Below are 15,031 nucleotides of genomic sequence, written 5' to 3'. Positions count from 1 at the left end.
GTCCACTAGCAAAGGAACTTGTTTGTCTTAGACTGGGCACGAGGTATAAAAAGAAGTTTTCATGTGACTTCATCAGCTTGCGCCTGTCTTCAAATAGATTTGGGTTTTGAATTTACACTCCTCTTAGGGCCAGGATCCCCTAAGCTGATAACTTTTATATAGAAAGTGGTCACAGGCTGATGACATCCCTGTGTTGTAAGGCTAAAGTAAACAAAATACCTTCAAGCCAGACCAGACAAGATTCTCGCAAATGGAGCCTCTTAACATGAGCTCCCTTTCCAAAATTATATTAACACAAAAGAAAAAGTTCACCATGAGCCAGATCCAGCAAATACAACAAAAAGCAGCATTAGGCACCAAAGAACTTCAGGGAATTAAATAACTGAATATTCTTAAAAAATAACAGGTTTAAAATAATTATGAACAAAAGAAGGAACTGGAAAAACTTAATAATGCACTATGCAAAAAGAATAGGAAGATATAAAAAGGATGAGAATTTGGAGAATGTGTGTATTAGTACTATGAAGTATACAATGTACACAATCACAAAACAGAACTATTTGCCTCATCCTTCTTCCCTTCTTTTCTTGCATTCATTCATTTTCCCCAAACTGAAATGAAGAATAAAAATCCAAGGTGGACCACAAGGAGATAGCACTACACACCCACCAGAATATCCAAAATTAAAAAGGCTGATACCATCAAACACTGGCAAAGATATGAAGCAACTGGAATTCTCATACACTGTTGGTGGGAGTATAAAATGGTACAACCACTATGTGAAAGGTCTGGCAGTTTCTTATAAAACTACACACACATCTACACTATGACTAAGCAATTCCAATCCCAAGAGAAATGAAAATATATATCCCAAAGACTTGAGCACTGTTCATAGCAGCTTTATTCATGATAGTCCCAAACTGGAAACAGTTATCCAGCAATAGGAGAATGAGAAAAGAAAACTGTGGTATAGTCATACAATGGAATACTACTCAGCAATAAAAAGCGACATGACAACGTGAGTGAGCTGCAAAAACATCATGCTGAGTAAAAGAAGCCTTATACAAAAGAATACACTCTGTCTCACTCCATTGATGTGAAGTTCTGGAACAGACAAACCAATCTATGTTGGAAAAGAAACAGTTGTTGCCCAGGGACAAGGTGACAACTGAGTGGGATGGGGCCTGAGGGAACTTTCTGCAGTGATGGTGATGCTCTGGCATCTCAGTGGAGGTCAGGGTTACACAGGCAGAAGCATTTGCCAATATTCAGCAAATGTACTCTTAAGAATTGCAGGTTAATTTCACATCAAAAGAAAAATCCGTAAACGTATTGAACTCTAGTTAGCAGTATGCATGCTGAAATATTTAGGGGGAAGCATACTGATATCTGCAGTTTTCTTTGCAGACAGACTGGTGGAGAGAGAGAGGGATAAGCAGATGGACAGTTATATGATAAAGCAAGCAGTATAAAATAATACAGACGGTGGATATATGACAGTTCACTGGAAAATCTTTTATTTTTATTTTAAATTTTGTTTCTACATTTTTATTTATTTTCCCCTCTACCCCTCACCCAGTTTCTCCTAATAGTACATTTGTCAAAACTAAGAAACCAACATTGGTACATTACTAATAAGTAAACTCCCTAGTTTATTTTGATTTCACTAGTTTTTCTACTAACGTCATTTTTCTATTACAGGATCCAATCCAGGATACCACATCACATTTTGTAGCTCTTGATTTTTTAATTTTTTTTACCTTTTGACGCACTCCCCCCAACCCCACTGCTGGCAACCACCATTAGTCTTCTGTTCTCTGTATCTGAGCTTGTTTCTTTGTTTGTTTCTTTCTTTCCACATATAAGAGAGATCATACAGTATTTGTCTTTCTCTCTCTGACTTATTTCACTTAGCACAATGCCCTCGAGGTCCATCCTGGTTGTCACAAATGCCAAGATTTCATTCTGTTTTACAGCTGAATAATACTCTATGGTGTATATATACCACATTTTCTTTATTCATTCATCCACCGATGGACACTTAGGTTGTCTCCATATCTTGGCTACTACAAATAGTGCTGCAGTGAACATGGGGTGCATATATCTTTTCCAGCTAGTGTTTTAATTTTCTTCAGATAAATATCCAGAAGTGGCATTGCTGCATCATATGGTAGTTCTATTTTTAATTTTTTGAGGAACCTGCATACTGTTTTCCATAGTGGCTGCAACAATTTGGTCACACCAACAGTGCACAAGGGTCCCCTTTTCTCCACATCCTCCCCAACACTCATTATTTCTTGTCTTTTTGATAATAGCCATTCTGACAGGTATGAGGTGATATCTCATTGTGGTGTTGATTTGAATTTCCCTGACAATTAGTGATGTTGAGCACCTTTTCACGTACCTGCTGTCCATCTGTATGTCTTCTTTGGAAAAATGTCTACTCAGATCTTCTGCCTATTTTTTAATCTGAGCATCCGTTTTTTTGATGTTGAGTTGTATGATTCTTTTTTTAAGGATTGACACCTAAGCTAACATCTGTTGCCAATCTTCTTCTTTTCCTTCTCCCCAAAGCCCCCCGGTACACAGTTGGATTTTCTAGTTGCAGGCCCTTCTGGCTCTGCCATCTGGGCCACCACCTCATCATGGCTTGATGAGCAGTGCCATGTCCGCGCCCAGGATCTGACCTGGAGAAACCCTGGGCAGCTGAAGTGGAGTGTGCAAACTTAACCACTCGGCCATGGGGCCAGCCTCTGTATGGGTTCTTTATCTATTTTGGATATTAATCCCCTATCAGATATATGATTTGCAAATATTTTCTCCCATTCAATAGGTTGCCTTTTTATTTCGCTGATGATTTCCTTTGCTGTGCAGAAGCTTTTTAGTTTGACATAGTCCCACTTATTTTTGCTTTTCTTGCTTTTACTTTTGGTGTCAGATTCAAAAAATCATAGGCAAGATCTATGTCAAGTTTACCGCCTGTTTCTTTCTAGGAGTTTTATGGTTTTCAGGTCTTATGTTCAACTCTAACTCATTTTGAGTAATTTTTGTGTACGGTGTAAGATAGGGGTCCAGTTTCATTCTTTTGCACGTGACTATCCAATTTTCCCATTACCATTTTATCGAAGAGACTGTCCTTTCCCCATTGCATATTCTTGGCTCTTTTGTCATAAATTAATTGGCCATATATGTATGGCTTTATTTCTGGGCTCTCTATTCTGTTCCATTGATCTGTTTTTATGCCAATATCATACTGTTTTAATTGCCATAGCTTTGTAACAGAGTTTGAAACCAGGGAGCGTGATGCCTTGAGCTTTGTTCATCTTTCTCAAGATTGCTATGGTGGTTCGGGGTCTTTTGTGGTTCCACACAAATTTTAGCACCATTTGTTCTATTTCTGTGAAAAATGCCATTGCAATTTGTATGGGGATTGCTTTGAATCTGTTGATTGCTTTGGCTAGTATGGACATTTTAACAATATTAATTTTTCCAATCTGTGAGCACAAAATATCTTTCCATTTATTTGCGTTGTCTTCAATTTCTTTCCTTAATATCGTGTAGTTCTCAGTATAAAGGTCTTTCACCTTAGTTAGATTTATTTCTAGGTATTTTATTCTTTTCAACACAATTGCAAATGGGATTGTTTTCTTAATTCCTCTTTATGATAGTTCGTTATTAGTGTACAGGAATGCAAGAGATTTTTGTGTATTGATTTTGTATCTTGTAATGTTACTGAATTGGTTTATTAGTTCTAATAGTCCTTTGATGAAGTCTTTAGGGTTTTCTACATATAATATCATATCTTATGCAAACAGTAAGTTTAACTTCTTCCTTTCCAATTTAGATGCCTTTTATTTCTTTTTCTTGCCTAAGTGCTCTGGCTAGGATTTTTAATACTACCTTGAATAAAAGTGGCCGGAGTGCGCATCCTTGTCTTGTTCCTGATCTTAGAGGGAAAGCTTTAGCTTTTCACCACTATGATGTTAGCTGTGGGTGTAAAATCTTTTTAATTTGCACTTTGAAACTGTTCATAATAAAAGGTTGGGGGGGGGTTAAAAAAAGTACCTGGAGGGGTTTCTGCAAATGCCTAGGCTGACAGCAATCTCGTGCAGCGGCCTGCTGCAGTCTGGCTCAGGTAACCAACCTTCTACACCTTGTACAAAGACTGTGAGCACCTGGCACTCCGACAAAACTCACATATCAGCAGTGTAGACAATATTATGGACCATCTTCCTGTGATACGAGACATTGCCAAACAAGAGGAAGTACCCTCTAGAAAGCAGCATGTCTGTGGGGCAGACAGAGGAGGTGAGGGGAGCTGCCCAGATAAAGGGCATAAAGACTGAGGAGAGAGGGGTGAGGCAGACACTGAAGGTGAGGTAGTGGAAGCCATAATAATGGTGGGAAAAGCACAGGCCTTTCTCATGTGAGCATGAACTCCAGCTCTGCAATTTATTAGCCCTGTGACATGGGCAACTTACATAAGCCTCAATTACCTCATTTGCAAAAGGAAATAATAATGACTGCTTCACTGGACTGGTAAGTATTATATGAGAAAAAAGTATGTGAAAAACACATTTATTTCCTGCTTTTTGATTCTTGCTACGGTTGGCCCAGCTGCCCACATTTACCCCGTTTCACCGGGCTTTGAGAATGCCAATGCATAGCTGGGGTCACTCTGCTCTGCAACTGTCTACTGACCAATCCCTGTGGGAACAGGAGGACGGAGGGAGACAGAGTAATACGTCCCACTCTTCCTGGCAACCCTCTTAGGGCACATTCTTCTCCTGGCTAGATGCCGCTCACCTTCCAGGGCTCAGCAAGAAGTCATTTCTTCAGTCTTCCATCCTAAGTCTTCCCATTAGACATTTTCACAGCACCCTGTACTTCTCCCCTGAAACAGGGAAGACAGCTATAATTTGAGAATTATTTCTAATTATGCTCACAGAAGGCAGAAAACTATCTTGCACACTGTCTACAGTGCATAGAAGAGAAACTGACATACGGTGGTTGAGCATTAAACAGATATATATTTTTAAAAAAGGACTATTTAGGGGCCGGCCCTGTGGCCAAGTGGTTAAGTTCACACACTTTGCTTCAGCGGCCCAGGGTTGTGCCGGTTCAGATCCTGGGTGCGGACATGGCACCACTCATCAAGCCATGCTGAGGCGGTGTCCCACGTGCCACAACTAGAAGGAACCACAACTAAAAATATACAACTATGTACCAGGGGGCTTTGCGGAGAAAAAAGGAAAAGTAAAATCTTAAAAATAACAAATTTTCAAAAAGGACTATTTAATTGTCCAAAAATAAAGGATATAGTTAAATGAATTACAGGACATTCATAAGATGGAATATTATATAGCCATTCAAAATCATAGTCTGTAAAAATAAGATACATATATCCACACACACACACACACACACACACACAGACAGTTGGCTAGGTATACATATAGATGTATGTACAGAGAAACAGACATAATGAAAGACACCAAAATGTTAGTAAGGATTATATCTGGATGATAGAGTGATTTTTACTTTCTTCTTTACACTTTTATTACATTTTCTAAATTTTCTACAATAAATGTGAATTACATTTATAATAAAAATTATTTTTTAAACAGAATAATCCCTTCACGAATAGTTCTTTATTCTTAGGAATCAAATCTAAGATGCTGATAAAGATTATGTACAAGGATGTTCCTAGTAACATCACATATAACAGCAAAAGCATATAAAACAATTTACAAATATAGAGGAGAGAATAAGTTATTGCTCATTCATACTCTGAAATATATCTATCAGTTTTTAAAAATGCTGAATATGAATGTTTAATAACATAAAAAAATGCTCACAGAGTGAAGAAACAGGAAGAAATTATAACTCTGCCTGTCCACTTGGGTATAGGATTTCAAAAGCTTGAGGAGGAGTTCCATTTGGCATCTCTCCTTCAGCCCAGGCCTTGTCTTCTCAAATCTGCCAAGACCGGCCAGGATGTGCAGTGCCTCCAGCAAGCATGACGGCGCCCGGGGAAGGGGCCTCCAGGCGGCTCCACAGCACCTTGTGAGGCTGGTTCCTGACCCAAGTCAGTTCTCCTTACAGTCATGCAGTTTCCTGGTTTACTCTGATCTTAATCTTATGCATCTTTTGCATGGTTTCCAATGATTTCTTTTGTTTTTACTGTTTTTTCCCACTTTTTACCAATCAACAATTCAACTTCATAAGCACTAAATAGGAAGGCCTTGTGAGAGGTTTAGACACCCAAGAGTCACTAACACACTGAACAAAGGCAGGCAGATGAGCACACCACAAAGCCATGTTTTAATGAGTAATTAACGAAGGCACACTTGCCTTTTATATCATATTATGATAACTAATTTCAACTAAAAATGTAATTGTATCCCTTTTAATGGATTTCTTAACGTTTTTGCATAAGTGGGTATTAATTCAGGGACTCAGAGAAGCAAATTTTTCCACTGAAATTAACTGAAAATTCCCAAAAAATTCACATATTACTTTCTAAGGTAGGTAAGTCTATATATCAAAATATTTATATCTACATTCAATTTTATCAATTATACCTCAATAAAACTGAGGAAAAATAGAAACAAATAATAATTAATACCAAAAAACTGGACAGAATGAACTTCTGATACTAACAGCCAGGACAGTGGCTGGAGGTGGGGAACGAGAGGAGGCACAGGAGGTTTCAGGAGTGGCGGCAACGGGTCTATTTCTTCACCTGGATAATGTTCACTTTGTGATACGTCATAGAGCTGGACAGCTATGATCTGCGCACTTTTCTCTGTGTTATACTTCAATAGAAACGTTTTTTAAAAGGTATCCATATTTACCTTTCAGCGGTAGAGGACTATTTTTTCAATTTTCTAATGATGACCACACATAATGAGTCTGACAGAAAATGTTGGTTGCCTACCTATCACTGTCTTACCTGCTAATAGAATTCTCATTTTACTCAGGTATCCAACACAGACTTCTCTAAGAATCTCTGATTAAAACAGCTTGATGCTTTGCCCCAGATAAATAAGAGGTCTGAGCAAGCAAGAGCCAAATGATGAGCAAGAGACAAGACTCAAAGCGTTTAACCATGCACTATCATGTACATTAGCCCAGGATGACTCCGAGAGGTAAGTTTTATTTTCATCATTCCAATTTACAAATAAAGAAAAAAAAATTAGAATTTAAATGATTCACCTGAAGTGGTAGATCTGGAATCGAACCCTTGCCTCTTCACTCAGACTTCCACTATCAATTCACTAACACGTGCTACTTCTCTAGTTAGCAAACAATAAATGTCTGGGTTAAAATCAGATGCAAAGACCTAATCTTACAGCCTTGCTTGCCTACATTAAATGAGTATGCTATGGTCAGAAACACAGGGAACGTACAGACTAAATTTTTAAAACATACTCAAATATACTGTTCAAAATCAATATTCTACAGGTTAAAACAATCATTTTTGCCAGAGTACAATATCCAATGCACATCATGCTATTTTTTCCAAATTTTCAGATTACATTGGTGGTATTAATGTTATGGATTAATAAGCACTACATAATAGTTTGCCACTTTGGAAGTTGATATTTTGGGAATTTTTATTAATTCTCATTAATATTCACAATCCTGAAAGTACAACATATCGCTGGTGCTCAATATAGTGCAGAAAGGAAAATGAAAATTATAGTTAATCATTATTGCTGTTTTACCAGTAATACTAATGATGATACACCCCAAATTTTATTTTAAGTAAGCTTAATCTTTCCTTTTTGTGTTTAGATGAGCTGCAGGTTTCCACATTTCTCATTGACCACAATTTCCTCTCTACTCTTCTACCTACCTGGTGGTTACAAAATGGAGATGAAATCACTCTACATTCCAAGGTTCACTCTGTGCCTTGATTTCCTCCAGTGTAAATCAGTGAAGAATTAAAAGTGGTCTAAAGACCAAAGGACTTTTGCAAGTCAAACAGCCTCAGACTCTGTCCAAGATAAACACGAGCTCTGCGCAAAGGGCCAAATGATCAGGAAGACACAAAGAAACGAAGAACCCCTGCGACTCTTTGTGGGGTTTTGTCAAATGCTTAGGAGGAGGATGTAGCTTATCTTCTTCATAACCCTGAAGAGAATCTGCAGCACTTCATAAAAGCAAATGCCACTAACCACCGGAGAAGCCGCCTATACTTACGACGTTCATCCCTTTTGTCGCTGTGGCTGTTGGCCCTTCTTTCCCATTTGCCAGCCCACGTCCAGGATTATGCGGAAAAGCTTTTGATTGTCTTTGCAACCCGCTGCGGCCCCAAGTGCAGCAGTAAAAGGGCCTTTCAAAGGGCTGGTAAGAAGTCCCAGCCAAGAGAAGATAGCTCTCTGTAGATACCCAACGCTATTACGGCAGGAGCATCCACTACTGCATCTCAACGACACTGCCCACCATCTCTACCCAAACACCACCACCAAAACGAGGTTCCAAACTCACACCGTTATCGTGGAGCGAGGGCAGGCGTCTGCCATTGTACGGATTTACACCTAAACCTCAGAGAAGCAGCCAGGCCGGGGCTGGGACAGCCAGCGGCCCCGGGCCCGACTCCCCGGAAGGCCGGGGCCACCCCCAGCCAACTGCCGGGAGCGCCCTGGGCGCCGCCCACCACCGCACGGGCCACTCACAGCCCGACTTCCGGGAGCACAGCCGGAGCGCTCCCCGCCCGACTTCCGGGCGCGCCACGGCCCTCCACCGCCCGCACGCCGCGCCAGGAAGCCCCGCCCCGCCCGGAAGGCGGAACGGCGGACCCGGCCGCCGCGGCCGCCGCCGCCGCGCAGACGCACCCGAGCGCGACTTACTTTCGTTTCCGAGGCGAACTTCCTCAGGCCCCGCGAGCCGAGAAGCGGCGGCGGCAGGGGCAGGGCGGGTCCCGCCGCCGCGGCAGCACGCCCGAGCCGGAGAGGGGGTCCCTGGAGCCGGAGCTCGCGGGCTCGGGAGACCGGGCCGCAGAGTGGCCGTCCGGCTGCGTTCACCGCGCGTGGCTCCGTGGCCTGCGTCCGGCGCGTCCAGCCGCAGCCCGCGCTCGCTCCCTCCGGGGTCGTCGCGTCGGCGCGCCTCGGGGGGTGGGCCCACAGGGACCGCCGCGTCGGGAGCCCGCGTCCGGCCCGCGCCGTTTCTCCCCGAGCTACTGAGCCCGGCCGGCGGGAGGGCGTGGACTGCTCGCCCCGCCCCTGCCCTGCCCGGGAGGAGGAGAAGGAGGAGGAGAAGGACCGCGCGAGCGCCCGCCCCCGCCAGCCGGGCCTGGGACCCCGTTTTAGAAACCCAGTGATCTGTCAGCCTAGGGATCGCGGCTTCACCTTGGTTTAAAGCGAAGTGGGAGGCCCGAAGAAAAGAGGAAATGTCACCTGGTCGTAGGAACCTCCGCGGGGGGAGAGGCAGCTTGGCCCCGGGGAACACGCTGGGTGAATTACCCAGGGGAATGCGAGCTCGCTGTGGACCCCGCTGGAACCTCAGGCAAATTACCGTTCTCACCTCCGTTCACCTGTAAAGTGGGGATAATAACATCTAGTCTGCGGGGCTGCGGAGGAAGAGATGTGGTATTTACTTTGCAGCCCCTTCAAATGGTGATTGGGCAGTCTCAGGCAAAATGGGAAATGCTTGCTGTAGTGTTATATTGAAAGCAAATTATATGCTCAGCATGGTTGCATAGTGTAAAAAGATGTATACATCAAGAAAATGAGAAGCCACAAACTGGGAGTAAATATTTGCAAAAGACGTATCTGATAAAGGACTGTTACCCAAAATACAGTTAAGAACTCTTAAAACTCAACAATAAGAAAATGAATGACCCAATTAGAAAGTGGGCAAAAGATCTGAACAGACGCCTCATGATACAGATGGCAAGCATGTGAAAAGCTGCTCAACATCATAGGTCATTAGGGAATTGCAAATTTGAAAAACACTGAGATACCACTACATGCCTATTAGAATGGCTAAAATCTGAAACACTGACAACACCAGATGTTGGTGAAGATGTGGAACAATAGGAATTCTCATTCATTGTTGGCATGAATGTAAAATGGTACAGTACTTTGGAAGAATGTTTGGCAGTTTCTTAAAAAGCTAAAAATGGTCTTACTATCGATCCAGCAGTCAGATGCCTTGGTATTTACCCAAGTGAGTCGAAAGCTTATGTCCACACAAAAACCTGCAAATGAATGTTTATAGCACCTTTATTCGTAATTGCCAAACTTTGAAGGCAGCCAAGGTGTCTTTCAGTAGGTGAATGGACAAAAACACTGTGATCTGTCCAGACAATGGAGTATCATTCAGCACTAAAAAGTGAGCTGTGAAGCCACAAAAAGACGTGGAGGAGATTTAAATGCTTATTTCTAAGTGAAAGAAGCCAATTTGAAAAAAACCATATAATGCATGATTCCAACTATCTGCCATTCTGGAGAAGGTAAAATTTTGAAGACAGTGAAAAAAGTCAGTGGTTGTCAGGGTTGCAGGGATGGGTGACTAAGTGGAGCAAAGGGGATTTGTAGGGCAGTGAAACTATTCCGTGTGATACTATGATGTGGATACATTATATGTTTGTCAAAACCGGTAAATGTGCAACACAGAGAGTGAAACCTAATGTAAACTATGGCCTTTTGTTGATAACGTTGTATCAGTGTCGGTTGGTTGATTGTAACAAATGTACCACACTGGTGTAGGGAGTTGATGATGGGAAAGCTGTGTGTTGGGACAGGGGACAGACTGTGTAGGAACTCTGTTCTTTCCACTCAGTTTTGCTGTGCAACAAAAGCTGCTCTAAAAAACAAAGGTTATTATTTTAAAAAGATAAACATGTACTTAAAAGACGAAAGGGGTACCTATTCGTTCAACAAACATTTCTTGGCTTGCCAAACAGGTACTAGATACAAGAGTATCTGGTGGTAGAAACAAGTGATTCAATAAATATATACAAAGCACCTGTTTTAGGCACTAACGACTCAGTTGTGAATAAATCAGACAAAAACCTCTACCCTTGTGGAGCTTACATTCTAGTGGGGAGGTAAAAAAATGAAAAAAAATAAATGTGTAAACTATTATGTTAGAAACAAGGTGTGAGAAATGAGATAACTGGAAGGTTTTTGTCCTGAGCATAACTTGAAGGATGAAGTTGCTGTATACTGACATGGGAAAGAATAGTGAGAACAACAAGTTTATGGAAATGTCAGGAGTTCTTTTTGAACATGTTAATTTAAGGTGTCTTTTAAACATCCAGTTGGAGATGTCAGGTGGGTAGGTGGATATATGAGTTTGCAGTTCAAGGAAGAAGTCCAGGTTAGAAATACAAATTAGGAAGTCATCAACATGTGGATGGTATCTAAAGTTATGAGGCAAGATCATCAAGGGAGGGAATGAAGACAGAGAGGAAAAGAGGTCTGAGGAATGACCCTGAGGGCCTCCAATGTTTGGAAGTTGATGAGTTGAAGAGAAGCCACCAGGGAAATGGGGAAAACAGGTCAGGGTGGAGGGGAACCTTAAGAGACTGATCAGTTGTGCCAAATGCTGCAAATGTATCAAGTAAGATGTGGACTGAGAATGCACCGTTGGGTTTGGTTAACATGGAAATTGTCAATGACCATGAAAATGTAAGTTTTAGTGGTATAGTGGGAGCAAAAGCATCTTTGGGGTTGTTTGTTGTTATGCCTTTATCCCAACTCCTAATGACCCTGTGGACAGCAAAGCAGAGCCCTGCCTGATCTTTCTGCGCCATCCTCTCACCTTCTGGCACTCTATCAGCTTCACTGCTATTCACGGGTTTTCATGGCCAGTTTTTTCAGAACGAGGTGGCCATGCCCTTCCTCCTAGTCTGTCTTAGTCTGGAAGCTCTACTGAAACCTGTCCACCATGGGTGGCCCTGCTGGTATTTGAAACAGCAGTGGCAGAGCTTTCGCCTCACAGCAACATGCAGCCGACACAGTATGATATCTGACAGCAGGTGGTGTGGATCCCTGACTGGGAAAAAAACCCAACCACGGCAGTGAGAGCACTGAATCTTAACCACTAGACCACCAGGGCTGGCTGTTTGTAATAGGTTCCAGAAAAAGCTAGAGGAGGTGGGGAGAGAAAAATGAGAAACTGTGAGTATAGTTAGGTCTTTAAAGGAATTTTTCAGAAAAGGAAATGAGATTAATAGGGTAGTAGCTGGAGAGAGAAGTGGGGTAAGAATATATTAAAACCTCATATTTATTCCAAGAAACTTTACAGTCCATTGGAGAGGCAATCATTCCATAAAAATGGAGATGTTATTTAATAAGGGTTATGATAGAGGTATGTACCATGTGCTATGGCAACCAGAAAAAGTTCTACTTGAGAGGATAATAATTCTACTTGAGAGGAAGAGAATCAGGAAAGACTTCACAAAAGAAGTCACACTTAGGTTCAATCTTAAAGTATGAGTGGAGGAGTTCCTATTCTGGTCTTCAAGAACGTATAGAATGAATCCTTCCATTGAAAGTAATAATGGAATATGGGAAAAATATACAAAATGGCTGTTTGAAGGCACTGGAGAGCATCTAACACAGGGAAGACGCAAGAAGCTTCCGTCCTGGAGCAGAGGAAACAATATGAAGTGGCTCCATTTTCATTCACCACAGCTTTTCTCTGAGGGCATTTCTCATTCTATGCAAGGGATAATAGAAGCCGAGCAGAAAGTAGCCATCTCACTGGTGGAGGAATTTGGAACTTGAGGAGCAAAATCTCAGAAATGAGGGAAGTATAGAGAAGTGACCCCCAAATCATCCATTGAAATTACACCCCAGTAATTAGCTGATGGTTAAACCACACACATGTAGGGACAGACTCCAAGAAACCCAGCAGGCAAGAGCGGCCCAGAAGCTAAAAAGCTTCACAGGATTTTCAGTAGCTTCATAGTTGTAGAGAGAGGCTGGGATTCAAGCCTTGCCAGACTGGAGGGGTCTTGGAAATACCTCAGGCTTTCCATTGATACCTCAGATCACTAGGAGTCGGAACCATGCCTGTCTTAGCCTGCGTAGGCTGCCATAACAACATACTAGAGACTGGGTAGTTTAAACATGACACATTTATTTCTCACTGTTCTAGAGGCTGGAAGTGTGAGGTCAAGATACCAGCATGGTTGGTTTTTGCTAAGGCCTCTCTTCCCAGCTTGTAGCTGGCCACCATCTGGCTGTGTGCTCATTCACATGACCTCTTCTTTGTGCGTGCCTGGAGAGAGAGCAAGCTGTCTGGTGTCTCTTCTTACAAGGACACATGTCCCATCATGGAAGTTCCATCCTCATGACCTCATCTAAACCTAACTACCGCCATGAGGCCCCATCTCTAAATACCATCACATTGGAGATTAAGGCTTCAACATATGAATTTGGGAGGGAGACACAATTCAGTCCATAGCAATGCCCTTGAAGGAAGAACATGGACCAGGAATAAGAGCAAAGTTGAAATAACCCAGCTTTAACAAAGACCAGCTCTAGCCAATCTAAATGGAACCACGGTAATTTGGTAGTAAACTATTCACTTGCCATAGGACACTTAACCCTTTTTGTTAAGACATCACTCTGCACCTCTACACTTTCTCATAATGTCTGGCATCCAATAAAAAAGTATGAAACATGCTTTAAAAAACTAGAAATTATCAAAAAACAAAAGAAGAAAAGACAATAGAAATAGCACAAGTGATTCAGATATTAAGTAATCAGACAGGGACTTAAAGTAATTATAATGAATGTCTTAAAGAAAAGAGATGAAAAGATGGAGAAATCTCACCAGAAATCTGGAAGCTATTCAAATAAAGTCAAATGGAGATGACAGAACCTGAATAATATTGTACTTGAAGTTAATCAAATAGATGGGTTTAATAGAGAAGAACAATGGATTAGTGAATTGGAAGATAGGTCAGTAAAAAATATCCAGAGTAAAGAACAGAGAGAAAAGTAGATGGGAAAAAAAGCACCAGAGGGCCAGCCTTGGTGGCCAACTGGTTAAGTTTCATATGTTCTGCTTTGGCAGCCCAGGTTGGATTCCCAGGAGTGGACCTACACTGCTCTGTTAGCAGCCATGCTGTGCTGGCAGCCCACATACTGAAAAATAGAGGAACATTGGAACGGATGTTAGCTCAGGGCAAATATTTCTCAGCAAAAACAAACAAACAAACAAACAAACAAACACAAGAGACACATGGGATGTGATGAGAAAGTCAAATATTTGTGCTATTGAAATACCAGAGGGAGAGAATGGGATAGGAGAAACATGTGAAAAGTTGCCAAAGATTTTCCAAATGTAATGCAAAGCACCAAACAACACATTCAAGAAACTCTACAAACCCAGATAGGATAAATAGAAGAAAAACCACACCTAGATGTAGTACAGTCAGGCAGCTGAAAATAAAGGCAAAAAGAAAGTCTTAAAAGTGGCCAGAAAGGAAAGACGTATCACCCTTCAAGACAGTGTGAGCAAGACAGATGGCTAATTTTTCAACAGAAATTGAAGACAGTGAATTGTCATCTTTAATGTACTGACAGGAAAAAATATATATTCTAACCTAAAATGCTCAACCTAGCTAAAACATCCTTCAAAAATGAAAGCAAAATAAACTTTTTTTTCAGATAGACAAAAGCTTAGAAGATTTATTGCCAGGAGAGCTGCGCTACAAGAAATACTAAAGGGAGTTCTATATGCTGAAAGAAAGTGATATCAGAGAGAGCCCAGAATGACAGGAAGGAAAAAAGTATACTGGAAAGGGTGAGTACGTGGGGATAAATATAAAGAAATGCTGAATGTTCAGGACAATAATGATAATGCCTTGTGCACTTTAAAACATATGTAGAAATAAAATATATGATAATAGTACAAAAGGGCAAGAGATGAGCAAATGGAATGAAACTGTCCTTAGTTTCTATTCTTTTGTGAAGAGCTAAAAGTACTAATTTGTAGAAGACATATCTCAAAATAATAGCTTGATTTCTACAATATTCATATGAATGTGTAAGTAAAAGGCTAA

At 41.4% G+C, this 15,031-nt stretch overlaps 1 protein-coding gene across 16 annotated transcripts in view; it reads right to left on the bottom strand.

Moving 5' to 3' along the window:
- RIPK1 (receptor interacting serine/threonine kinase 1) overlaps positions 1-9,221 on the bottom strand; it is a 40,008-nt gene extending 30,787 nt beyond the window's left edge. For 3 of the 16 annotated variants that reach the window (XM_070584987.1, XM_070584979.1, XM_070584983.1), the window contains exon 1: positions 8,859-8,997. The gene's annotated coding sequence lies outside the window, so the exon portion shown is untranslated. Of the gene's footprint in view, positions 1-4,806; positions 4,895-7,218; positions 7,299-7,861; positions 8,743-8,858 lie in introns of those variants that run through there. The other 13 variants (XM_070584976.1, XM_070584975.1, XM_070584977.1 and 10 more) reach the window with 13 other exon arrangements.
- Between the last annotated feature and the right edge of the window lie 5,810 nt (positions 9,222-15,031).

The sequence above is a fragment of the Equus przewalskii genome, chromosome 19 (genome assembly GCF_037783145.1).
Source record: "Equus przewalskii isolate Varuska chromosome 19, EquPr2, whole genome shotgun sequence".
Taxonomy (NCBI): Eukaryota; Metazoa; Chordata; class Mammalia; order Perissodactyla; family Equidae; genus Equus; species Equus przewalskii.
This window is presented reverse-complemented; position numbering and strand designations above follow the sequence as displayed.